The following is a 24505-nucleotide window of genomic DNA, read 5'->3' as shown; positions in this document are numbered from 1 at the left end:
GCATATGGGCAACAGAGACTGACAATTTAGTTAAATTTTGTCTTCTCTATTATCTTATGCAATGTGGGGCAAGTTCTCAGTATCTCTGAACCTCAGCATTGTCATCTGATATAATCCCTAGTTGTCACAACTGCATTGTTGCAAGGATTAAACAATAGAGTGGAAACTACATATATGATTACATATGTGATGAATCTATATAGAAAGGAAAAATAGCCTGACCTGTGGTGGTACAGTGGATAAAGCATTGACCTGGAAATGCCAAGGTCGCCGGTTCAAAACCCTGGGCTTGCCTGGTCAAGGCACATATGGGAGTTGATGCTTCCAGCTCCTCCCCCCCTTCTCTCTGTCTCTTCTCTCTCTCTCTCTCTCTCTCTCTCTCTCTCTCTCTCTGTCTCTCCCTCTCCTCTCTAAAATGAATAAATTAAAAATTAAAAATATTAAAAAAAAAGAAAGGAAAAATAAATTTCAGGTATTATTATTAACTGGCTAGGTTATACATTTTGATTAAAATATCCTCTGATTTGAAGGTATGAGTTTTCCTGAATCTTTGACAGAACATTTTATTTTTTTCCTTATATATAGATAGATAATGAGTGATTGAAGGGAAATGACTGAATACCATTAATTTCTTTTTTTTAATTTTTTATTGATTTTACTAAGGGAAGGATAAAGAGAAAAATATAATTTGTTGTTCCACTTAGTTGTGCATTCATTGGTTGCCTCTTGTATGAGCCCTGACCAGGAATTGAACCACAGCCCTGGTGCTGGGAGGATGCTCCAAACAACTAAGCTTTCTGGCCAGGGCTGAATCTCATTAATTTCTGATTACTCAGAGCCTATAGTGTCTTTGACACAGAGTAGGCAACTAAAACAAACAAACAAAAATCTCTGTTAAACATTAAATAGACACTTAGTGCACACAAATGCAGAGTAGACAATAGGCTTCTACCCACAGGGTGCTTCCTGCCGGTCCTTCTGTCCTGTTCAGCATACTCCACAGGACTAGAGATGCAACAAAATAGAGATTATGTGTATCATGACATACATTTTCTATAACCTTATTATTTTTCTTTTATGAGATATGCATCATTCAATTACCCAAAAATAGTGGTGATTTTAAACAATAAAAAATTTAATAAATTGGAGAAGGAGAGGATCAGTCTTACTTTGTGGACTGAGATACTTTTAAGATTTTCCATTCAGGATGTCAAGTCATTCCATGTTCAAGTTCCCTGAGACAAGGAAGGCTTTGATCACTTTGCCATGTAATTAAATAGAAGTCATTAAATATTTCTTAAGATTAAATTTATCAATAACCTGCTACTATAATAATAATTTAATTCTGAATGAAATACAAAGACTGAATATTAACTGCCAAACTTCTGGGGAGACTCTCCTCCCATTTGTAGATAAAAATGCCATCAGAGAGAGTCTGAGATGTTTATATATGCTCTAAATCTAGTGTGTGAAAATGTAGGATTCAAACTTTCATCTCCTGACTCCTGTCCAGGACTCTATCCCTTCTACTAGAGCTAAACAAAGATGTTTTTCAAGCCTGCTTGGTCCAAGATGAGGAAACAGAGGAAGAATCATTTATTCCTCTTCCCAGAACTCAGTGAGATCATCTCTGAATAATGAAATAGACCAAGTGATTCATGAGGGCCTTTCTGGAATAAATATTGTGGTTTATAGTGTTTTCTATAAGTAGTAGTGGGGTTTTTATCTCACTTTGGAAATGACATTGGCAAACATTATTTCTTCTATAAGTTGAGAATTTCAGTGAGCTATCATGACATGACTATTACTAGAGAGAATTCAGAGCCATCCTGGTTCTGTATCTCAGCAGGAAGAGCAGGTAGTTGATTGTAAATGACTTTTGTATTGAAGAAAAATTTAGGCAACTAATAGGAAAATTCAATGTGCACTGACTTTTACCATGCAAACAACTATACTTCATGTATATCTTATAGACATTTTCACTGTGTGATATGGAGAGGTAAAAGAATTTGCATAGAATTGTCATCATAATGAACTGAAAAATAAAATGAAATCTATAGCTGTGGCATTATTATGCATTAGCTTAAAGTAGATATATGTATTTTACAGAAAGATGTAAAACATAAAGTTGCAGTGAGATAATTTCAGGGACAATATGTGTAGTATTACAGCTAAATTTTTAGGAAGACTGTTTATCAGTACAAAGTAATCCTGACATTATGGAAACATTGGCAGAAAAATATCCCCACCAAATTTCCTGACACTGGTTGACTCTGTGGGACAGGTATGCAGGGGAGCAGGATCATGAAGGGATAGCAACAAACTGAAATTTTATGATAATATTGTAAATTTCTATAAATTATAAGCTCTGAAGTAAATATTCTTAAATTGTCACATATTTAATATAGTGAGTGGGTATTAATGATAATAATAGATAACATTAGTGAAGCATTTACTAAGTGCCTGGGAATATTCTAAGGCAATGACTCTCAGCTCTGGCTGCACATTAGAATCTCCATCAGACTCACATGTAGAGTCTGGTTTAACTGGTTCTAGACTGTGGCTAGGGCATCAGCATTTTTTAAAAGATCCACAGGTGATTATAATGATCAATCAGGAGGGAGAGCCACTGGTCTATATTTACTTAATTTAAGTCTTTTTGCAACAATCCATAAAGTAGGTTTTATTTTTATGCCCAATTTATAGATGTAGAAACTATCTAGGCTTTTGTTATATTATTTCCTGTGTTTTTGACTTTTGCTTTTTTCTCAAATTAAATCACATTGCTACCTGCCAGGAGAAAGAAAGTCTAAAGTTGTCCTCAGGGAGCTGGGTTACAGAGAACTGCAATTTCTGTTATTAGGAAGAATAACATTAAATTTTTTAAAAAAACAAAGCTTAAGAGATTGAGCTTCAGACATAGCTTTGGGACTCCCCTTGTTTCTAAACCTCAACTCTAAATAAAGTGGTTAATTTAATTATAAAACAATGCTTCAAAATCTTAGGATGAGGAGCATGTTTAAACACTTTAACCAAGTAACTATGTAACAGAGAAAAGCAAAGTGAAGAGCAGTTTCAAACACAAAGACTCCTTGAGATTACAGAATGTCAATTCCAATAACCCTGCATTAAGAGCCTAGAGTTAGATTAATATCTAAACAGACTTTAGAAAGAAAACTTGCATATTTGAGTGAGCACTTATTTTCATTGGGAATAGATATTGGGGAAACCAAATAAGAACAAAAATCCAGGATGACAATTGTCATATAAAGATTCTAACTTATTCATTGCATTAGACTTTAATTTAGAATGCAGGTAATGTTATGAACATGTATAAATATTCAAAACTAAGGAAATTCTTTGCATTGCATTTGTGTAAATTAAAGTATATTTGCTTTCTAGTGTGTTTTAACTAAAGTAATTTCTAAGGGAGAATTATATTTCTTTTTTCCCATTGATTGAGAGAGAAACAGAGAGAGTGGGGGGATAGGAAAGAAAGGGTGAGAGAGAGAGAGAGAGAGAGAGAGAGAGAGAGAGAGAGAGAGAGAGAAGCAACAACTCACAGTTCTACTTAGTTGTTTCATTTAGTTGCATACTCATTGCTTCTGCTACGTGTCCTGGGGATTGAAACCACAATTTCAGTACACTAAGTCTGCACTTTATACACTCAGCTACTCTGCAAGGGCAGAGAAAGATATTTCTTAGTTCATATATTTCCCTCAAAGGAGGAAACTTATTTTTGTTGTATTCATTACTATATTAACTCTATTAACTTTAGAGTCTCCAAGGTAGGTATATATAAAAACAGATAAGCAGCCAAGAAATTAATGAGGAAAAGTCCTCTGAGGTAATGAGTTTGCCACCACTGAGAAATACTGCCAAAGTACTGGAGTATGTGTTTCTCTAGTGTAAATGCTTTACTTTAATTTGATTGAATCCAAAACATAGACTTGGCACTGGCTGTCTGTTTAGTTGTTTCATCTATTTCAAATCTCTTTTCTTTTTTAGCAGGTGTCAGAGCCCCATGGAACTGAAGAATCTAACACATGTATCAGAGTTATTCCTCATGGGTCTGTCAGATGATCTGGAATTGCAGCCTTTGCTCAGTGGGCTCTTTCTGTCCATGTACCTGGTCACCACATTGGGGAAACTGCTCATCACCCTGGCTGTCAGATTAGACCCACACCTCCTCATACCCATGTACTTCTTTCTCTCCAACCTGTCCTTGGCTGACATAGGTTTTATTTCCACTACTGTCCCAAAGATAATTGTGAACATCCAGAATCACAGCAGAGACATCTCCTATGAGGAATGCCTGACACAAGTGTCCATTTTTACTTTTTTTGCATGTGTATCCTTAACCGTGATGGCCTATGACAGATTTGTAGCCATGTGTTATCCTCTGCACTACTTGATCATCATGAACCCAAGTCAATGTGGCTTGCTTGTTTTGGAGTCATTTTCATTGGCCTTTTGGACTCTCAGTTGCACTACTTCATGGTGTCAAAACTTGCCCTCTTCATAAATGTGGAAATAACCTTATTTCTTCTGTGACCCTTCTCAGCTACTCAACCTTGCCTCTTTTGAAATCCCTGCCAAAAACATATTGATCTATTTTATTGGTGCCATCTTTGGTGGTGTTGGACTCTCAGGGATCCTTTTCTCTTACTATAAAATAATTTCCTCCATTCTGAGAGTCCCCTCATCAGATGGGAAGTATAAAGTCATCTCCACCTGTGGCTCTCACCTTTCAGTTGTTTGCTTATCTTATGGAGCAGGCCTTGGGGTGTATCTCGGATCAGCTGTCTCACATACTCCCAGGAAAAATGCTGTGGTCCCAGTGATGTACAATGTGGTCACACCCATGCTGAATCTCATAATCTATAGCTCGAAGAACAGGGACATAAAGAGAGTCATGTAAGGACTCTTCAGGAGAATAGCCTAACCTCAATACCTTTTCCATCTTTTTTTATATGTGAGTTGGAAAAGCCAGTAATATCAAATTCTTGGAACTCAACATTTTTCCCATTTGGTTCAATAAATTTTATGCCTGTCAACACCCTCAATGTCTCACATATGAATATTGCCTCATTTGGTACATTATAAAGGGGACCAAGTGAACATCATGGTATCCCATCTAATTTTAATAACTTCATGATTGAATAATAATACAGATATAGAGCCTTCCTTATTTCTCAGACATTCCAGTCATCCTGAAAAAATGCAAAACTTTTTAAAAATAATTATAATTCTTAACCATTTCCAAACTTCATGACCATTGTTCACACAACTTTTATGTTTTTAGATCTGTTTATGCATGTTATGTGTAAGGATGCATGTAACTGGGTCTTAGCTTTGAATTCATATTGAAGTCACTTGGGGAGCACTGATTATAATTTAATTGGACTGAGACATATTCTTATCATTAATATTTAAAATTAAGTTGATTGTCATGTAAAATCAAGGTTGAGAACTACTGATTTAACTACCATATTTTTGCTTCATAAGATGCACTTTTTTTCTCCAATAGTGAAGGGAAAAATTCCCATGCATCTTATGGAGTGAATGTTCATATTTTTTAGCTGCTGCAGGTTCCCGGACAACTAGAAGAGTATTTGAACATTAAAGTCTCTTCTCATTTGTTAATAACATTCCTAAAGGTTGGTAATACTGCTGTTGAGTTTATATTGTTGAAATATTATTGTGGTATATTTTATTAAATATTTTAACACACCATTTGGTTCAGAATATTTGTTTTCTTATTTTTCTCCTTAAAACTCTAGGTGCAAGAGAAATGGCATTGTGAGGGGTGCTCCCAATATCTCCCCCTGAAATTTCAACAAATTCAACAATTAAAGACAGAGAAAAAACTTTAAGAGCATCTGAAATATACACACACCACACAAAGGTATGATTGGACAAAAAGGTGGCTGGATATATAATCCACTCTGAAGAAAATAAGACAGAGAATGAAGTATTCCACTTTCCTTACTGATCTGAGGAAGGGCTGCTTTCATCTGGAACCGAGAGAAATGGAGGATCTGGGGCAGAGGGAAAAAGCTGAGATAGTGTGGATGATCAAGCAGAGGAGGAGGATCTCAGGACCAGTTTGGCCTGAGATTGTGGATACAGGGCTAGCAATGGTGGCAGGTTCAGATGGAGGTTCCAGAGCAAGTTGCCCATGAAGGCCAGTACCAGAGTGGCTTTGGGTTTTGTGCACTCCTTGTCCATGATTGTGAGTGGTGTGCGAGTGGCTCCAGCTGGACCTCTGGCATGGGCATGCATTCACAGGCAGAGCAGCTAGGCCCAAGATTATCAGCAGTGGACTTATGTGTGGGCTGTGGCCAGCATTTCTGTGTGGTTCTGGCTCCCTGACAAACAGCACAGGAAGTGCACAAGGGTAGGGATCCCTAAGCCTGGACCTGTCTGAGCAAGACCTCTCTGTGAGCTGATACAGGTCACAAAGCGCATTCCTGCCTTTCCAACATGGACTGCGATCACAGGCATTGTGTGCCTAAGTGGGTGGGAGCAGACCTCTGAGAGCACTGCAAAAGTTGTGGGGGCTGGGCGTGCACGTAGCTTGCTGTGGGCTACCAAACAGGACACAAGGGAGAAAAGCTTGTGGATATTAGACCTGCAGAGCACTGAGGCATACTAGACATGCTCAGGGGCCCTTAGAAAGGTGCTTGATCAGCAATCGGCTTTCAGCCCTGCCTGCTTTTGCTAGCGGCCCTGGCTGGCACAGCCTTACCAAGAACTGTGCTTTGAGCAGTGCTAGAGGAAGTACCTGGCTGCTCTTAGAGCCTCTTGCTCTGCAAGCAGTGGCTAAGGCAACCTCACAGCTAAGACCCCATGCTGCTAGCACAGGGTATGTGGGGAGAGGCACTTGAAAAACTGAGTCTCCAGTTGTAGGAGCCTGCAAACTCTAACAAGCCCCACTTACCAACAGGACTGAGGCCTAGCCTACATCATTGCCATAGTGACATAACAGCAAATCTCTACTCAAGAGCCCCACAGAGGCAAAACCTGTAGTACAGCATCACTTACCAAAAAAATAAAATAAAATAAAAAGCTACCTTTCAAAATCAGGAAAAAATTATATTTTTATAACTTCTTTTCCACTTTGGTCATTTTATCTTCTTTCCTTTTGAACTTTATTATCCATAGGTGGTACATTTTTTATTCTTTTTTTTTATGAGGGTTACATTTCAAAAACCTTAACACTTTTTTTTTTTTTTTTTTTTTTTTTTTTGCTCTCATTCAATAATTATTTATCAACAAATTATTTTATTCTGGATTCATATTTTCCTTTGTGGCATTTTGCATATTTAAGATTTTCTTTTTTATCTTTTTGTCATTCTCCCTCAGTTCTGGCTTCCTGTTCTCTGTAGTTTTTGTTCCACTTATCATAATAGAATTTTCATTTTTTCACTGTATCTTTCTGATTTTTATTTTATTTTTTAAATTATCTCTTATTAGTGTTATTAACAATACCACTCTCAAATGCCATTAAGAAAAAAATCGATATCATGGATACAAAAGACAGAGATGTAGTTCAAATAGATGATGAAAAATCTCTAGAAAAAAATTTTCAATTGCTTGGAAACCTTGGATTTAAATGACAGAAAATTAAAAATTGAAGTCTAAAAATAGTCAGGGCAATACAAGAAAGCATGTAAAGGCAATTTAGAGAGCTCAAAAAACAATTCAATGAACAAAAAGAATACATCACCAAGAAAATTGAAACTATGAAAAGGAATCAAACAGAGATGAAAAACTCAATACATGAACTGAAGAATGAGGTAACAAGCTTAGCTAATATAACAGACCAGATAGAGGAGAGAATTAGTGACATAGAAGACAGGCAACTAGAGACACTACAGAGAGAAGAGAAGAGAGACACATGAATTTAAAAAAATGAGAAAGCTCTAAGGAATTGTCTGACTCCATCAGAAAGAGCAACATAAGAATAATGGGTATATCAGAAGGAGAAGAGACAGAAAATGGAATAGAAAACATATTCAAACAAATAATAGACGAGAACTTCCCAAGCCTGTGGAAAGAACTAAAGCCTCAAAATCAAGAAGCAAACAGAACAACAAGTTATCTTAACCCTAACAAACCTACTCCAAGGTACATTATAATGAAATTATCACAAACCAATGACTAAGAAAAAATTCTTAAGGCAGCCAGGGAAAAGGAGAATACAACATATAAAGGAGGCCTATTAGGCTATCATCAGATTTCTCAGCAGAAACTCTATAAGACAAAAGAGAGTTGACCCCAATATTTAAGGTACTGAAAGAGAGAAACTTCCAGCCAAGAATACTATATCCATCAAAGCTATCCTTCAAAAATGAAGGGAAGGCCCTGGCCGGTTGGCTCGGTGGTAGAGCGTTGGCCTGGCGTGCGGAGAACCTGGGTTCGATTCCTGGCCAGGGCACATAGGAGAAGTGCCCATTTGCTTCTTCACCCCCTCCCCTCCTTTCTCTCTGTCTCTCTCTTCCCCTCCTGCAGCCAGGGCTCCATTGGAGCAGGGATGGTCCGGGCTCTGGGGATGGCTCCTTGGCCTCTGTCCCAGGTGCTAGAGTGGCTCTGGTCATGGCAGAGCGATGTCCCGGAGGGGCAGAGCATCGCCCCCTGGTGGGCAGAGCATCTCCCCTGGTGGGCGTGCCAGGTGGATCCCGGTTGGGCGCATGCGGGAGTCTGTCTGACTGTCTCTCCCCATTTCCAGCTTCAGAAAAATACAAAGGAAAAAAAATGAAGGGAAAATAAAAACATTCACAGATATAGAAAAGATGAGAAAATTTATCATCAGAAAACCCCCACTTCAGGAAATACTAAAGGGGGTTATCTGACCAAATACAAAGAACAAAACAAAACAAAATTACAAGTAAAAGCTCCAACAAGATCACAATAAAAACAAGATTAATCTGACAACAAAAACAAAAAAGGAGAGAAGACAAAGATCAGCAGTAGCTAAGGAGGATGGAATGCATAAACACTCATGAGATAATGTACTACAATGAATATGATATATATCCTTTTTATTACCTAATTTTGGGTGGAGCACAGAGTACATTTCTAGCAGCTGTGGCTGATGCAGTGCTGTGAGAATACTCTAGCTCCCAGAAGCTTCCTGGGAATACCCAGGAAGGAAGCTTGCCCACTATAAGAAAGTGACTTAGCACCAACCACACAGCTCCCTGATCTTTTCAGCCATTGACTCTGAAGGACACGCTGCAACATCCTATTGGCTGAATCCATGTATATAAGCTAGCTTACTTCACTGAACCTGGTCCCCGGAGTTGGGTCTTTGCGTCTCCGTCATCCTCATCCCTGGCAGGATTTGTCCACAACTGGCACCCAACATCAGGCAGAGACCTAACCGGCACCCAAGGGACTAGTGAGTGACCCTCTGCAATAGGAAACCTTCTCCCCTACTCTCGAGCCCCGCAGGCTCAAGCCCTGCATGCCCTAGTGAAGAGTAGGCAAGTTGAAGTTTGTGAAAAGGATCTCTGTATTTACTGGGAGATTCTCTCTGGTCTCAATCCCTGGATTGAGGACGTGCCCCTCTGGGACCCAGATACTTGGGACCAAGCTCTTCAATTCGTTCGTTTGGCCGAGGTGCATGGGCGGCAAACGTTCTCTCTCATCCTCACTCCTGCCTTATTGGCAAGACACACCTGCTTGTCTGGTGCTCCTCCTGGGGACCCTCTTCCAGTGCCAAAAATATTACAGGCTGCCTCTCTCTCTGGGGAGCCCCCACCTTCCTATTCACCCTGCTCTACTGAGGAGGAGAGGTAGTTTAACCTCTGAGTTTGACAAAATCGCAGCTGAGTGTGCAAAAATAAAACCAACCGAATTGCAAACTGCGCCATCAGCTCTGCCATTGGAAAAAGCGGAAGTCGCTACTTCTGCATTCCCTGCTAGGGCTCAGTGCCCCACCCCAGCCTCTCAGATGCCATTTTCTCCAACACGTGTTCCTGCTGCAGACCCATGGGCCAGCCTATACACCCCCATGTGTCTTTTTTCTTTCTGTCTGTCTGTCTTGTCTATTTTTCTGTATATCTCACTCTCTCTCTCCCCTGCCCCTCTCTCTGAAATGATGCTGGAAGGACCCAGCCATGGCACAGTGGCAGAGATTATACCTTCTTCTAACACAAGGGAGAGGTTATGCTTATGTTTTTCAGCCAATTTGAACTCCAGGAATCCCCCAACCTGCTTGACAGAGTTTCTTGGGTACCAACTAAGTGGTTCAGTTTTCACCTGTCCAAAGCCACAGCCCTGGCCTTCTCCACACTGACTATGCCTGAGTGGGGGAGGTCCTCAGCACTCCAGAAGAAGACCTCATGGCTGGCATGTGCACCTCATCACCTGGGGGGATGTGAAGGCTTTGGCGGGGCAGGCCCAGAGAATGGTCCCTGATGGGCCCCCAGGCCCTGGTGCTCTGTTTTTGCTTATGTGTGCTATAGTAACAGCTGACTCCCAGACACAGGTGGCAGCAGCCTGGGGCTTGAGGCCGGCAGTGCAAGCTGGTGTTTGCAGTTCATCTTTGGAGGATGAGGAGAATTGGGCCAAAGTTGCGATTAACAGACTCCAGAAGATAAACGGTGGCAGCTGCAGCAGGAGGATGAACAAAAGCCAGGCTTGCATCTCAGAGTGGCCACTGGAATGGCAGGGAGAGTCTAAGCCACTGATGGGTTCGCTGCCATTTTGGGATATAGAAGTGGATGTCATCATGCTCTCCAGAGCAGAAATGAAAATGCTGACTGCCATTGTCATGTGCTCCCCTTTGGGACAGTGTAAGACCTGCCAGGATGACAGGGATGAGGGGGGTGGCTGAGACCTCATGTGCATGGACTGATTTCCTGGACTATGACCCCAGTGAGCACTGGATTCTTTGTTGGATGGACTTATGGATTTTGAGCAATGTGAAATACCCTGATGGGGGTGGTGAGTGGCTTTGCTGGAGGCCCTTTCCCTGTCCCAGGAAGCTTTTCCCATGGCTAGAAAGAAGGCTGAGGACATTTTGTGCTTTTGGCAAAGTACAGAGAGACTGGTGAAATGTACCTTTGTAATTGTTTAAATTGTATGATTTGTCATGTTGTTGTAATTTGTGTAATGTGCCTTGCAACCATATGCAGTATGCAGCCCGCAGCAAGCCATTTGTTTTGTGTTTGGATGCTGGGACCTTTATGGGAAGGAGGCATGCATGGACCTACATCCATTTTTTACAATCAAAATGGAACTGTGTTTAGCAGCACCTAGGTCTCTGTAACACAATGGGAGGGAAATGACATCCCGACCCTTAGGAGGAATCCCCTGTTTAAGACCCTCGTTCTATGTCCTAACTAGTTAAACATTACAAAATCTTGCCTCATTGTTTAATCAAGCTAATCTATTAGCATATAGTATAATATGTATTATAGTTGTTTTAGTTCTACTAGGGTTCCATTGCATAATGTGTAGCATTCAGAAGCTACAACAGGAGTGACGTCATGGAAATGGCTCTGTGAGCAGCACGTCCGACAGATCTCCCCAAAATCACAACAAATTTATCAACTAGAAACAGGAAAATTTATCCACAGAGCATTCCAGAGTTCCACACAAACTGAAAGCGAAAGGACTGTTATCATTTGAATCTGAGAGACGAGGGTGTGGAGGAAGCTACCGCAGGGACGCTCATTCAAGCCGCAAGGAAGTGCGCCTGTGGTGAGTCAGCCCACACTCGGGAGCCGCGAGCAGCAGCCGCGAGCAGCAGCCGCGAGCAGCCGCAGGCGCGCGCCCGGTTCAGTTGCAGAGCGAGCACCGCCCACACTCCGGAGCGGCGAGCAGCCGCTGGTGCACCCGGTCCGGTTGCAGAGCGAGCACCGCTAATGTTCCCAGAGGCCCGCGCACTGCGAGTGAGAGTTGCCAGCAACCGGTGCCCGGAGCACCCCATTCGCGCGTGTACCCTGGGCATTCCACGCGCCCAGAGCGCCCTGCTGTCCCGCATACCCAGGGTGCCCCATCATCCTGCGCCCGGTGCACCCCAGCCGCCAGCAGCGGGGGGAGCGGGAGAGACCCCAGGGCGGTATTCCCTACTTGGGAGATTCTCTCCGCGGGCGGGGCACCTCACCCAGCCATTCAAGCTAACAATCAAGCGTTGGGGGAGGGGCGCGCGCAGGCAGCCTGAAATACCTTCAGGAGCACAGCTGCGACCCAATCACTGAAATTAGCTTAACCCGTGAAATCTGCGCACCCTCGGTTCTAATTGATAAGATCTCTCTCAGTTCAGCGACCCAAGACAAGAGGCGTGATATTTTTTAGTGCCTCTCGCTAATGGGGCGGGGGCAACTTCTGATTGATAGAGCCTCCATATTCAGGGATAAACGCTAACAAGAAGGACTTGGCAGATAATAAGATCTATACTACACTAGTCGCAAGCAGAGACTAGTGCCTCTTCTTCCCAGCCAAAACAGGCTACAAAGTGTGGAAAGCCTGGGTTGAGAGGTCCAACTGAATGCTAGGCGCTGAACAGTCACCTTGACAACAATTGACTCCCACCCCCGCCTGATTACACTGGAGGCCCTGACTGCCAGAGCCTTTCCCAGAGCTTTGCACTGAGTGGGGATAGAGTGGGGATTTCCCAGCTCTTTGAGCCTCTTACTCCCCAGGCAGAAGCCGTCGCAGCCTTATAGCTGGATCACCAGGCTGCTAATGCAGGAAGGGGGGACTAGGAGAGAGAATCCAGGAAAGCAAACTCTCTCATCGTTGGACCCTGCAAACGCCAACAAGCCTTGACTACCAGCAAGACTAAAGCCAATTATATGACATTGCCATAGAATCCCATCAACTGCAAATCCCTACCTAAGTGTGACACAGGGGCAGAGCCTGGGGTAGAGTCACCGACCAGGAAGAGGGAGAGAAAAGAAAAAGGAAGAAGTTAACATCTCAAAATCAAGAAAAATCCACAGACTTTACAACTTGTTCCACTAATTTTTTTTTTTGTTGTTGTTGTTTGTTTCTTCTATCATATTGCCTTTATTTCCTCCACCTCGGACCTTCTATTCTCTGCCCATCTTATGCTTCCCTTTTCTTGAACTACACTACCCATAAGTGTTACATTTTATTTCTCTTCTTCATCCTCACCCTCCTTTAAGGTTATACTCCAAAACACTTAACTCTCACTCTCTCCTCTTTTGTTTTATTTTGTTTTGCTTTATCTTGTTTTTTTTCTCTTCCTTTTTTATTTCTTCCTTCGTTTTTCTCTTTTTCTTATTTTTTCCTTTCTATTCGTTTTTTCTTTTCTCATTTTACTTTCATCCCATTTAATCCTCAATCACGAACAAATTAGTTAATTTGGGACTCAAGGCTTTTTTTGGCTTTATTTTTCTTTTTCGCTTTTGTTTTTGTTTTTTTCTTGTTTGTTTATTTTTGTGGCATTTTGGGTCCTCCCAACCCAAGGTCTCCATTGTATTTAGTCTTTGCTCCATTTAATACAACAGATTTTTACTTATCATTTTTATTTTTCTCTTCTTTATTATTCTTTTTTTGTCCTTTTGTCTGGTTCTCTCTTATCCCTCTCATTATATCTCTTAGTTGACCATCACTCACAAGCAAATCATCTTATGCTTGTCTAAGATTTTCTTCCTTTTTTTTTTTTTTTTTTTGCATTTAGTAGGTCCCTACTCCCCTTTTTTTTGCCCCTTGAACTCTTCACCCCTAATCAGGCTCTCCATTATAGGCACGATATTTCCCTGAGGAGGGGAGAGGAGGGAAAGAGAAGAAAGAAAAAAAGGGGGAAATGATAAATTATTACTGTTTTATTTTGTGGGGTGTTTTACCTTTTTTTTTTTTTAACTTTTTACTCTTTATTAATTCTAATTAGTGCTATCAACAAGACCACCCTCAGATGCCAATAAGAAAGAGGAAATCGAATATTATGGATACAAAAGAAAGAGAGGTAACACAAATAGATGTGGAAAAATCTATGGAGAAAAGACTTAACACATTGGAAGCCTTGGAGCTAAATGACAGAGAATTTAAAATAGAAATCTTAAAAATACTCAGAGATATACAAGAAAACACAGAAAGGCAATATAGGGAGATCAGAAAACAACTCAATGAACACAAAGAATATATTACCAAGGAAATTGAAACTATAAAAACAAATCAAACAGAAATGAAAAACTCAATTCACGAGCTGAAAAACGAGGTAACAAGCTTAGCTAGCAGAACAGCCCAGATTGAAGATAGGATTAGTGAAATAGAAGACAAACAACTTGAGGCACAACAGAGAGAAGAAGAAAGAGACTCAAAAATAATAAAAAACGAGAAAGCCCTACAGGAATTGTCTGACTCCATCAGAAAGAATAACATAAGAATAATAGGTATATCAGAGGGAGAAGAGAGAGAAAATGGAATGCAGAATATACTCAAACAAATAATAGACGAGAACTTCCCAAGCCTGTGGAAAGAACTAAAGCCTCAAATTCAAGAAGCAAACAGAACACCGAGTTTTCTTAACCCCAACAAACCCACTCCAAGGCACATCATAATAAAGATGACACAAACCAATGACAAAGAAAAAATTCTCAAGGCAGCCAGGGAAAAGAAGAGTACAACATATAAAGGAAGGCCTATTAGATTATCATCAGATTTCTCAGCAGAAACTCTACAAGCTAGAAGAGAGTGGACCCCAATATTTAAAGCCCTGAAAGAGAGGAACTTTCAGCCACGAATACTATACCCATCAAAGCAATCCTTCAAGTATGAAGGAGATATAAAAACATTCACAAATTCAGAAAAGATGAGAGAATTTATCAACAGAAAGCCCCCACTCCAGGAAATACTAAAGGGGGTTTTCCAACCAGATTCAAAGAACAAAAGAAAACACCACCACAAGTAACAGCTCCACCAAGAACACAATAAAACCAAACTTAAACTGTGACAACAAAGGAAAAAAAGGGGGGAGAGGATGGAGATTAACAGTAGCAAAGGACGATGAAGTGCAGAAATACTTATAAGATAGGGTACTACAATGAATATGGTAGGTACTCTTTTCATTACTTAATGGTAACCACCCTAGAAAAAACCACCACAAAAACACTTGACTTAAAAAAGGTAGCAACAGAGGAAAGAAGTATGGAACACAAACAAACAAAAACAAATGATAGAAAAACAAAAGAGAAGAATCAAACCAGATACAAAACTAACAGAAAGCAATTTATAAAATGGCAGTAGGGAACCCACAAGTGTCAATAATTACACTAAATGTAAATGGATTAAACTTACCAATAAAAAGACACAGAGTAGCAGAATGGATTAAAAAAGAAAATCCAACTATATGCTGCCTACAAGAAACACATCTAAGCAACAAGGATAAAAACAAATTCAAAGTGAAAGGCTGGAAAACAATACTCCAAGCAAACAACACCCAAAAAAAAGCAGGTGTAGCAATACTCATATCTGATAATGCTGACTACAAGACAGAAAAAGTACTCAGAGACAAAAATGGTCATTTCATAATGATTAAGGGGACACTGAATCAAGAAGACATAACAATCCTTAATATATATGCACCAAACCAAGGAGCACCAAAATATATAAGACAGCTACTTATTGACCTTAAAACAAAAACTAACAAAAATACAATCATACTTGGAGACCTCAATACTCCGCTGATGGCTCTAGATCGATCATCCAAACAGAGAATCAATAGATAGTGGCCTTAAACGAAATACTAGAACACCTGGATATGATAGACATCTACAGGACACTTCATCCCAAAGCGACAGAGTATACATTTTTCTCTAGTGTACATGGAACATTCTCAAGAATTGACCATATGTTGGGCCACAAAGACAATATCAGCAAATTTAGAAAAATTGAAATTGTACCAAGCATATTTTCTGATCATAAAGCCTTGAAACTAGAATTCAACTGCAAAAAAGAGGGGGAAAAACCCACAAAAATGTGGAAACTAAACAACATACTTCTAAAAAATGAATGGGTCAAAGAAGAAATAAGCGCAGAGATCAAAAGATATATACAGACAAATGAAAATGAAAATACGACATATCAGAATCTCTGGGATGCAGCAAAAGCAGTAATAAGAGGAAAGTTCATATCACTTCAGGCCTATATGAACAAACAAGAGAGAGTCGAAGTAAACCACTTAACTTCACACCTTAAGGAACTAGAAAAAGAAGAACAAAGACAACCCAAAACCAGCCAAAGAAAGGAGATAATAAAAATCAGAGCAGAAATAAACAAAATAGAGAACAGAAAAACTATAGAAAAAATCAATAAAACAAAGAGCTGGTTCTTTGAAAAGATCAACAAAATTGACAAACCCTTGGCAAGACTCACCAAGGAAAAAAGGCACAGGACTCAAATAAATAAAATCCAAAATGAAAGAGGAGAGATCACCACAGACATCATAGATATACAAAGAATTATTGTAGAATACTATGAAAAACTATATGCCACCAAATACAACAATCTAGAAGAAATGGATAAATTCCTAGAACAATACAACCTTCCTAGACTGAGTCATGAAGAAGCAGAAAGCCTAAACAGACCAATCAGCAGGGAGGAAATAGAAAAAACTATTAAAAACCTCCCCAAAAATAAAAGTCCAGGCCCAGACGGTTATACTAGTGAATTCTATCAAACATTCAAAGAAGACTTGGTTCCTATTCTACTCAAAGTCTTCCAAAAAATTGAAGAAGAAGCAATACTTCCAAACACATTTTATGAGGCCAACATAACTCTCATACCGATACCTGGAAAGGATGGCACAAAAAAAGAAAACTATAGACCAGTGTCTCTAATGAATACAGATGCTAAAATTCTAAACAAAATACTGGCAAACCGAATACAACAACATATTAAAAAAATAATACATCATGATCAAGTGGGATTCATCCCAGAATCTCAAGGATGGTTCAACATACGCAAAACGGTTAACGTAATACACCATATCAACAAAACAAAGAACAAAAACCACATGATCTTATCAATAGATGCAGAAAAGGCTTTTGATAAAATACAACACAATTTTATGTTTAAGACTCTCAACAAAATGGGTATAGAAGGAAAATATCTCAACATGATAAAGGCCATATATGATAAACCATCAGCCAACATCATTTTAAACGGCATAAAACTGAGGACTTTCTACCTTAAATCAGGAACAAGACAGGGTTGTCCACTCTCTCCACTCTTATTTAACGTGGTGCTAGAAGTTCTGGCCAGAGCAATCAGACAAGACAAAGAAATAAAAGGCATCCATATCGGAAAAGAAGAAGTAAAGGTATCACTTTTTGCTGATGATATGATCCTATACATCGAAAACCCGAAGGACTCCACAAAAAGATTATTAGAAACAATAAACCAATACAGTAAGGTCGCAGGATACAAAATTAACATACAAAAGTTTATAGCCTTTCTCTATGCCAACAATGAAATATTAGAAAATGAACTCAAAAAAATAATCCCCTTCACGATTGCAACAAAAAAAAATAAAATACCTAGGAATAAACATAACAAAGAATGTAAAGGACCTATATAATGAAAATTACAAAGCATTGTTAAGGGAAATCGAAAAAGATACAATGAGATGGAAAAATATTCCTTGTTCTTGGATAGGAAGAATAAATATAATCAAAATGGCCATATTACCCAAAGCAATATACAAATTTAATGCAATTCCCATCAAAATCCCTATGAGATTTTTTAAAGAAATGGAACAAAAAATCATCAGATTTATATGGAACTATAAAAAACCCCGAATAGCCAAAACAATCCTAAGGAAAAAGAATGAAGCTGGGGGCATTACAATACCTGACTTTAAACTATATTATAGGGCCACGATAATCAAAACAGCATGGTATTGGCAGAAAAATAGACACTCAGACCAATGGAACAGAATAGAAAGCCCAGAAATAAAACCACATATATATGGTCAAATAATCTTTGATAAAGGGGCCAACAACACACAATGGAGAAAAGAAAGCCTCTTCAACAAATGGTGTTGGGAAAACTGGAAAGCCACATGCAAAAGAATGAAACTCGACTACAGCCTGTCCCCGTGTACTAAAATTAATTCAAAATGGATCAAAGACCTAAATATAAGACCTGAAACAATAAAGTACATAGAAGAAGACATAGGTACTAAACTCATGGACCTGGGTTTTAAAGAACATTTTATGAACTTGACTCCAATGGCAAGAGAAGTGAAGGCAAAGATAAATGAATGGGACTACATCAGAATAAAAAGTTTTTGCTCAGCAAGAGAAACTGATATAAAAATAAACAGACAGCCAACTAAATGGTAAATGATATTTTCAAACAACAGCTCAGATAAGGGCCTAATATCCAAAATTTACAAAGAACTCATAAAACTCAACAACAAACAAACAAACAATCCAATAAAAAAATGGGAAGAGGACATGAATAGACACTTCTCCCAGGAAGAGATACAAATGGCCAATAGATATATGAAAAGATGCTCAGCTTCATTAGTTATTAGGGAAATGCAAATCAAAACTACAATGAGATACCACCTCACCCCTGTTAGATTAGCTATTATCAACAAGACGGGTAATAGCAAATGTTGGAGAGGCTGTGGAGAAAAAGGAACCCTCATTCACTGTTGGTGGGACTGTAAAGTAGTACAACCATTATGGAGGAAAGTATGGTGGTTCCTCAAAAAACTGCAAATAGAACTACCTTATGACCCAGCAATCCCTCTACTGGGTATATACCCCAAAACCTCAGAAACATTGATACGTGAAGACACATGTAGCCCCATGTTCATTGCAGCACTGTTCACAGTGGCCAAGACATGGAAACAACCAAAAAGCCCTTCAATAGAAGACTGGATAAAGAAGATGTGGCACATATACACTATGGAATACTACTCAGCCATAAGAAACGATGACATCAGATCATTTACAGCAAAATGGTGGGATCTTGATAACATTATAAGGAGTGAAATAAGTAAATCAGAAAAAAACAAGAACTACATGATTCCATACATTGGTGGAACATAAAAATGAGACTAAGAGACATGGACAAGAGTGTGGTGGTTACCAGGGGTGGGGGGAGGGAGGACAGGGGGAGAGTTAGGGGGAGGGGGAGGGGCACAGAGAACTAGATAGAGGGTGGCGAAGGACAATCTGACTTTGGGCGAGGGGTATGCAACATAATTTAATGACAAAATAACCTAGACATGTTTTCTTTGAATATATGTACCCTGATTTATTAATGTCATCCCATTACCATTAATAAAAAATTTTTTAAATAAAAAAATAAAAAATAAATAAATAAAAAGTTGATTTTGCATCTCATTTGCATAATCAAACAACTTTCTTTTACTTGTTTGCTTTTCTGATGTTCTTGTTTAATAAAAAAAATCAAATGCTTTTTTTATTGCTTCATATTTATTGTGAAATATCCCCTTATTTTTGTGAGCAGTATATTTCCAAAAGTCCAAGAGAAGCCTTTTAAACTCATTTTATGAGGCCAGCATTATCCTAACTCCAAAACCAGATAAAGGCACTACAAAGAAAGAAAATTATAGCCAATTACCCTAGTGAAAAAATACATAGATGAAAAAATCTTGCACAAAATATTAGCAAACTCACCCAGCAATAAATTAAAAGTGTCATGCGCCATGATCAAGTGAAATTTATTCCTGGGATGCAAGGTACTACAATACCTGCAAATCATAAATGTGATACAGCACAACAAAATGAAAGGTAAAAACCACATGATCATATCGATAGATTCAGCAAACACATTTGATAAAACCCAGCACCCGTTTATGATTAAAAAAAACACTCAGCTAAGCAAAAATAGAGAAAACATACTTTAACATAATAAAAGCCCACATATAATAAACCCACGGACAACATTATACTCAATGGACAAAAGCTACAAACATTTCTTTTAAGACCAAAACAAGACACAGATGTCCAATTTTACCACTCTTATTCAACATAGTACTGAAAGTCCTAGCCACAGCAATCAGACAAAAAGAAAAAATAAAAGTTATAGAAATTGAAAAGGAAGAAATACAACTGTCATTACTTGCTAATGACATAATACTAGATACAAAGAACCCTAAAGATTCTATCAAAAAACAACTAGAATTGACCAATGAATTCAGTAAAAAGCAGGATACAAAATAAATATCCAGGCCCTGGCCAGTTGGCCCAGTGGTAGAGCGTCGGCCTGCCATGCAGAAGTCCTGGGTTCGATTCTCAGCCAGGGCACACAGGAGAAGCGCCCATCTGCTTCTCCACCCCTACCCCTCTCCTTCCTCTCTGTCTCTCTCTTCCCCTCCCGCAGCAGAGGCTCCATTGGAGCAAAAATGGCCCAGGTGCTGGGGATGGCTCCTTGGCCTCTGCCCCAGGCGCTAGAGTGGCTCTGGTCGCAACAGAGCGACGCCCCGGATGAGCAGAGCATCGCCCCCTGGTGGGCAGAGCGTCGCCCCCTGGTGGGCGTGCCGGGTGGATCCCAGTCAGGCACATGCGGGAGTCTGTCTGACTGTCTCTCCCCCGTTTCCAGCTTCAGAAAAATACAAAATAAATAAATAAATAAATAAATATCCAGAAATCAGTTGCATTTTTATATACCAATAATGAAAAATCAGAAAGGGAAATTAAGAAAGTAATTCCATTTAAAACTGAATAAAAAAAATAAAACAAAGTATCTAGGAATAACTTTAACCAAGCATATAAAAGACCTGTACATACTTGGAAAATTATAAGACACGAAAGAAAGAAATTGAAGAAAGTACAAATAAATAAAAGCATATGACATGTTTATAGATAGAAAAAATTATCATCATTAAAATGTCCATACTGCTCAAAGTAATCTTTAGAGTCAACATAATTTTTACCAAGATGCTAATAATGTATTTCACAGAACTAGAACAAATATTCCAAAAATCTACATGGAACCACAAAAGACCCTGAATAGCCACAGCACTCTTGAAAAAGAACAAAGTTAAAGAATCATGGTACTTAATATTAAACTATACTACAAAGCCACAGTAATCAAAACAACATAATATTGGAATAAAAACAGATATATAGATTAATGAAAATGAATGGAGAACTCAGAAATAAGCCTGCAACTTATGGTCAATTAATATTTGACAAAGGAGGTAAAAACATTCAATGAGGTGAAGACAATCTATTCAATAAATGTTGTTGGGTAAATTGAACATATATGACCCCCAAAAATGAAATGTGACTACTCTCTTACACTATACACAAGAATAAACATGAAATAGATTAAAATCTAATGTTATACTTAAAACCATATATATTGTAGAAGAAAAAGTAGGCAGTAAAATATTGGACAGTTCTTGTAGCAATACTTTTTTCTGATATATCTCTTCAGATAAGGGAAACAAAAGAAAAAATAAACAAATAGGACTACATGAAACTGAAAAGTTTTTTCACAACAAAGGAAACCATCAACAAAAAGAAAAGAGAACACTCTAAATGGAAAAACATATTTGTCGATTATACATCTAAAAAGGGGTTAATATTTGAAATTTATGAAAAACTCATATACAGAGACAAAATGGTGATGGAGTAGGCAGTCGTACCAACTTTCACCTCCCAGAACCAAAGTGGATTACAAACTAATTTTAAGAACCATCATCTTGAAAAATCAACTTTGGACTAAACTAAAAGGACTCTTCAACCAAGAAACACCGAAGAAGTCACAGACTGGTAAGAAAAGCAGAAATGCGGAAAGGGCTGCCCAGCTCCACAGAGTGAATGACAGCTGGGAGAGACTCGCATAGTGGGAAGTGAGTTTAGAGGGGAGGGTCCTGAGTCCCAGAAAAAAAGCCCCAGCATGCAGTCCCAGAGCCTAGAAGAGGTGTACGGACAGTATTTAGCTGGAAACAAGTCAGAATACTGTTTGTGAGAAAGACTGATTTCTCAAACCAGTATTCTTCTTAAAGGGACCACACAGAAAACCTCTCTCACAACCACTCACCTGGGGCTCTGGGGGACAGGGAGAGAGGAGAGGACCAGAGTAGCAAAAAGAGAGTGTAATCTAGGAGGCACAGGGAGAAATATTTTGAGAGACAGCCACCTTAAACCCTGGGACAAGTCACTCCCCAAATCTGAAGTGAATATTTCCCCTGGAAACAGCAATACCAGCAAAGTGAAGCAGGACACCAGCCAAACAAGCTCTCCTGCAGCACTCAGAGCACAGTCGCTTAGAAGAAGAGAGCTTTCAGGACTACAGTAGTGAGTCTGAGCTGCAGTGCCCCCACTCACACTGCTGAGAGCTCGACCAAGGGTGGGCGGGAGTGGGATGAAGAAGCGTGGTTCTGTCAAAAAGAGCAGAGGCTGGCTGGCCACTACTGAGGCACAGATGTAAACTCAGTCTTGCCAGGCTGGGGAGGAGGGGACGTGCAAGAGTGGTCAAGCCCAACTGCAGGCCACCTGTAATCCAGCCTGCAGGGGAAGGGCAGGAGCCTCCGGAAGGGGCAAAGGCCCACTCTTGAGCAAGGGCACAGGAGCACAGCCTTGCCCTGCCTGCAGAACCGAGGCTTGTGGCAAGGCACGGGAGCCAGCTCCTCCCGTGGGGGTGGAGCCAAAAGCCCAGAACAGGCAGAGTCCTGCTACTGAGCATGGGAATGCAGTCCCACCCAATTTGTGGAGCCAAGGCTTGCAGTCGTCCCACGAGTGGGCTCCTCCTTCAGGGGTGGGGCAAAAGCCCAGAATCAGGCAGATACCTGCAGCTGAACAAAGGTGCTCACCCCTGCCCTCAGGGCTGAGCATAATGCCATCCGTGGGGATGGGGCAAAGGCCAAGGCCACTGAGGCTTGTACACCCAAGCACATGATCACAGCCACTCCTGTGAAGGAGAGGCAGAAACCACAGCAACAGCCCCAGTAGGCAGGCACTGGCAACACCCATATCTGAATGCCCTAGGTAGCAACAGCAGAGGGGGTGGTGGGCCTGAAGATAGACCAAACCTAGGGAACACAGAGGCCATACCCAGTGGACTACAGTGACCAAAGCCTTCTTTTACACAAACAAAATGAGAAAGCAGAGAAATGCAACACAAATGAATCAAGAGAAATCCCCAGAAAAGACCCTGAATGAGTGACATATAACCAAATTACCAGATGCATAGTTTAAAATAACAATTGTTAAGATGCTTAAAGATATTAAAACAACAATAGATGTTCATTACAAACACCTAAATAAAGAGATAGCAAATATAAAAAAGGACATTGAAATAATAAAAAAGAATCAGTCAGAAATGACAGAGTGATGTCACAGAAATGGCGCTGCGAGCAGCGCGTACGACAGATCTCCCCAAAATCTCAACAAATTTATCAACTAGAAACAGAAAAATTTATCCTCAGAGCATTCCGGAGATCCACACACACTGAAGGCGAAAAAGGGCTGTTATCACTTGAATCTGAGAGACGGGTCGGAGCTGAGGGTGTGGAGGAAGCTAACTACCGCACAAACGTTTTTTATGCACCATTGTGCATTCATTCCAAACAATAAGTTTGCATTTCTGCAATACTTTTTTCATGCCAGATGCTTTGGAAATGTTGCACGTGGGAGTTTCAATAAATTGCATGTTCAATGGCAATTTCAAAGCAGAATGAGCAGTTCTTCCACCTGGTAGCAATGTTGCAGCTATTCTGGATGACACAAGAGCTGAGGCTATGTCATTTTGGGATGAAAATATGTGTGTATTCGAATGCAACATTGTTTCAAAATTTCAAAGCAATCGGTGAAGAACTTTCAGAGATTTAAGATTTTGAACAAACAAACATTTACATTTTTATTTATATAGATTATTATTATTTGAACCTGAAGAGTGTTATGGTCAGTGAAATAGGCTAGTAAGAGAAATAATAGTACCATATGACTTTACTGATATTTGGAATCTAATGAACAAAATAAATTAATAAACAAATTAGAAATAGATTTATAGATACAGAGAACAGACTGACAGCTGTCAGAGTGCAGGAGGGCTGGGAGACTAGGTGAAAAAGATGAATGAATTAAGACAAAAAACAAACAAATCTCATCCACAGACAACTGTATGGTGATTACCAGAGAGAAAGAAGGGTGAGCAGAGGTAGTAGAAGATAAAGGGACCCAGAATAAATGGTGATGGAAAGAGACTTCACTTGGGATGGTGAACACACAATACAATGTACACATGATGCATTATAGAATTGTACACCTGACACCTGTATAGTTTTACTTACCAATGTCACATCAATAAATTGAATTTAAAAAAAGAAAGAAAGAAAAGACTTCAAAAAACTACAGCCCTACACTTAGAACACAGATATATGTAAAACCTCCTATAGGATTGAAGAAAATTGCCAATTTGTTATATCAAAATAGATGGTTGTCTAATGTAACAACATAAATAAAATCTGTAGGAAAAGTAGAACTTTGGCAGTTTTTCCAAGTGACAAGCAGCCCACATCTATTAACACATAAAA

General features: G+C 39.6%; 2 pseudogenes; both read left to right on the top strand.

The window, feature by feature from the left end:
- The first annotated feature begins 4024 nt into the window (after positions 1-4024).
- On the top strand, positions 4025-4921 carry LOC136388280 (olfactory receptor 7E178-like; annotated as a pseudogene).
- Positions 4922-10462: 5541 nt separating this feature from the next.
- Positions 10463-24505, top strand: part of LOC136388278 (olfactory receptor 7E178-like) — a 33691-nt pseudogene continuing 19648 nt past the window's right edge.

This window comes from Saccopteryx leptura, chromosome 1, assembly GCF_036850995.1.
Source record: "Saccopteryx leptura isolate mSacLep1 chromosome 1, mSacLep1_pri_phased_curated, whole genome shotgun sequence".
In the NCBI taxonomy this organism is placed as follows: Eukaryota; Metazoa; Chordata; class Mammalia; order Chiroptera; family Emballonuridae; genus Saccopteryx; species Saccopteryx leptura.
Note: the sequence above shows the minus strand (reverse complement) of the source record. Positions and strands in the feature narration are given on the sequence as shown.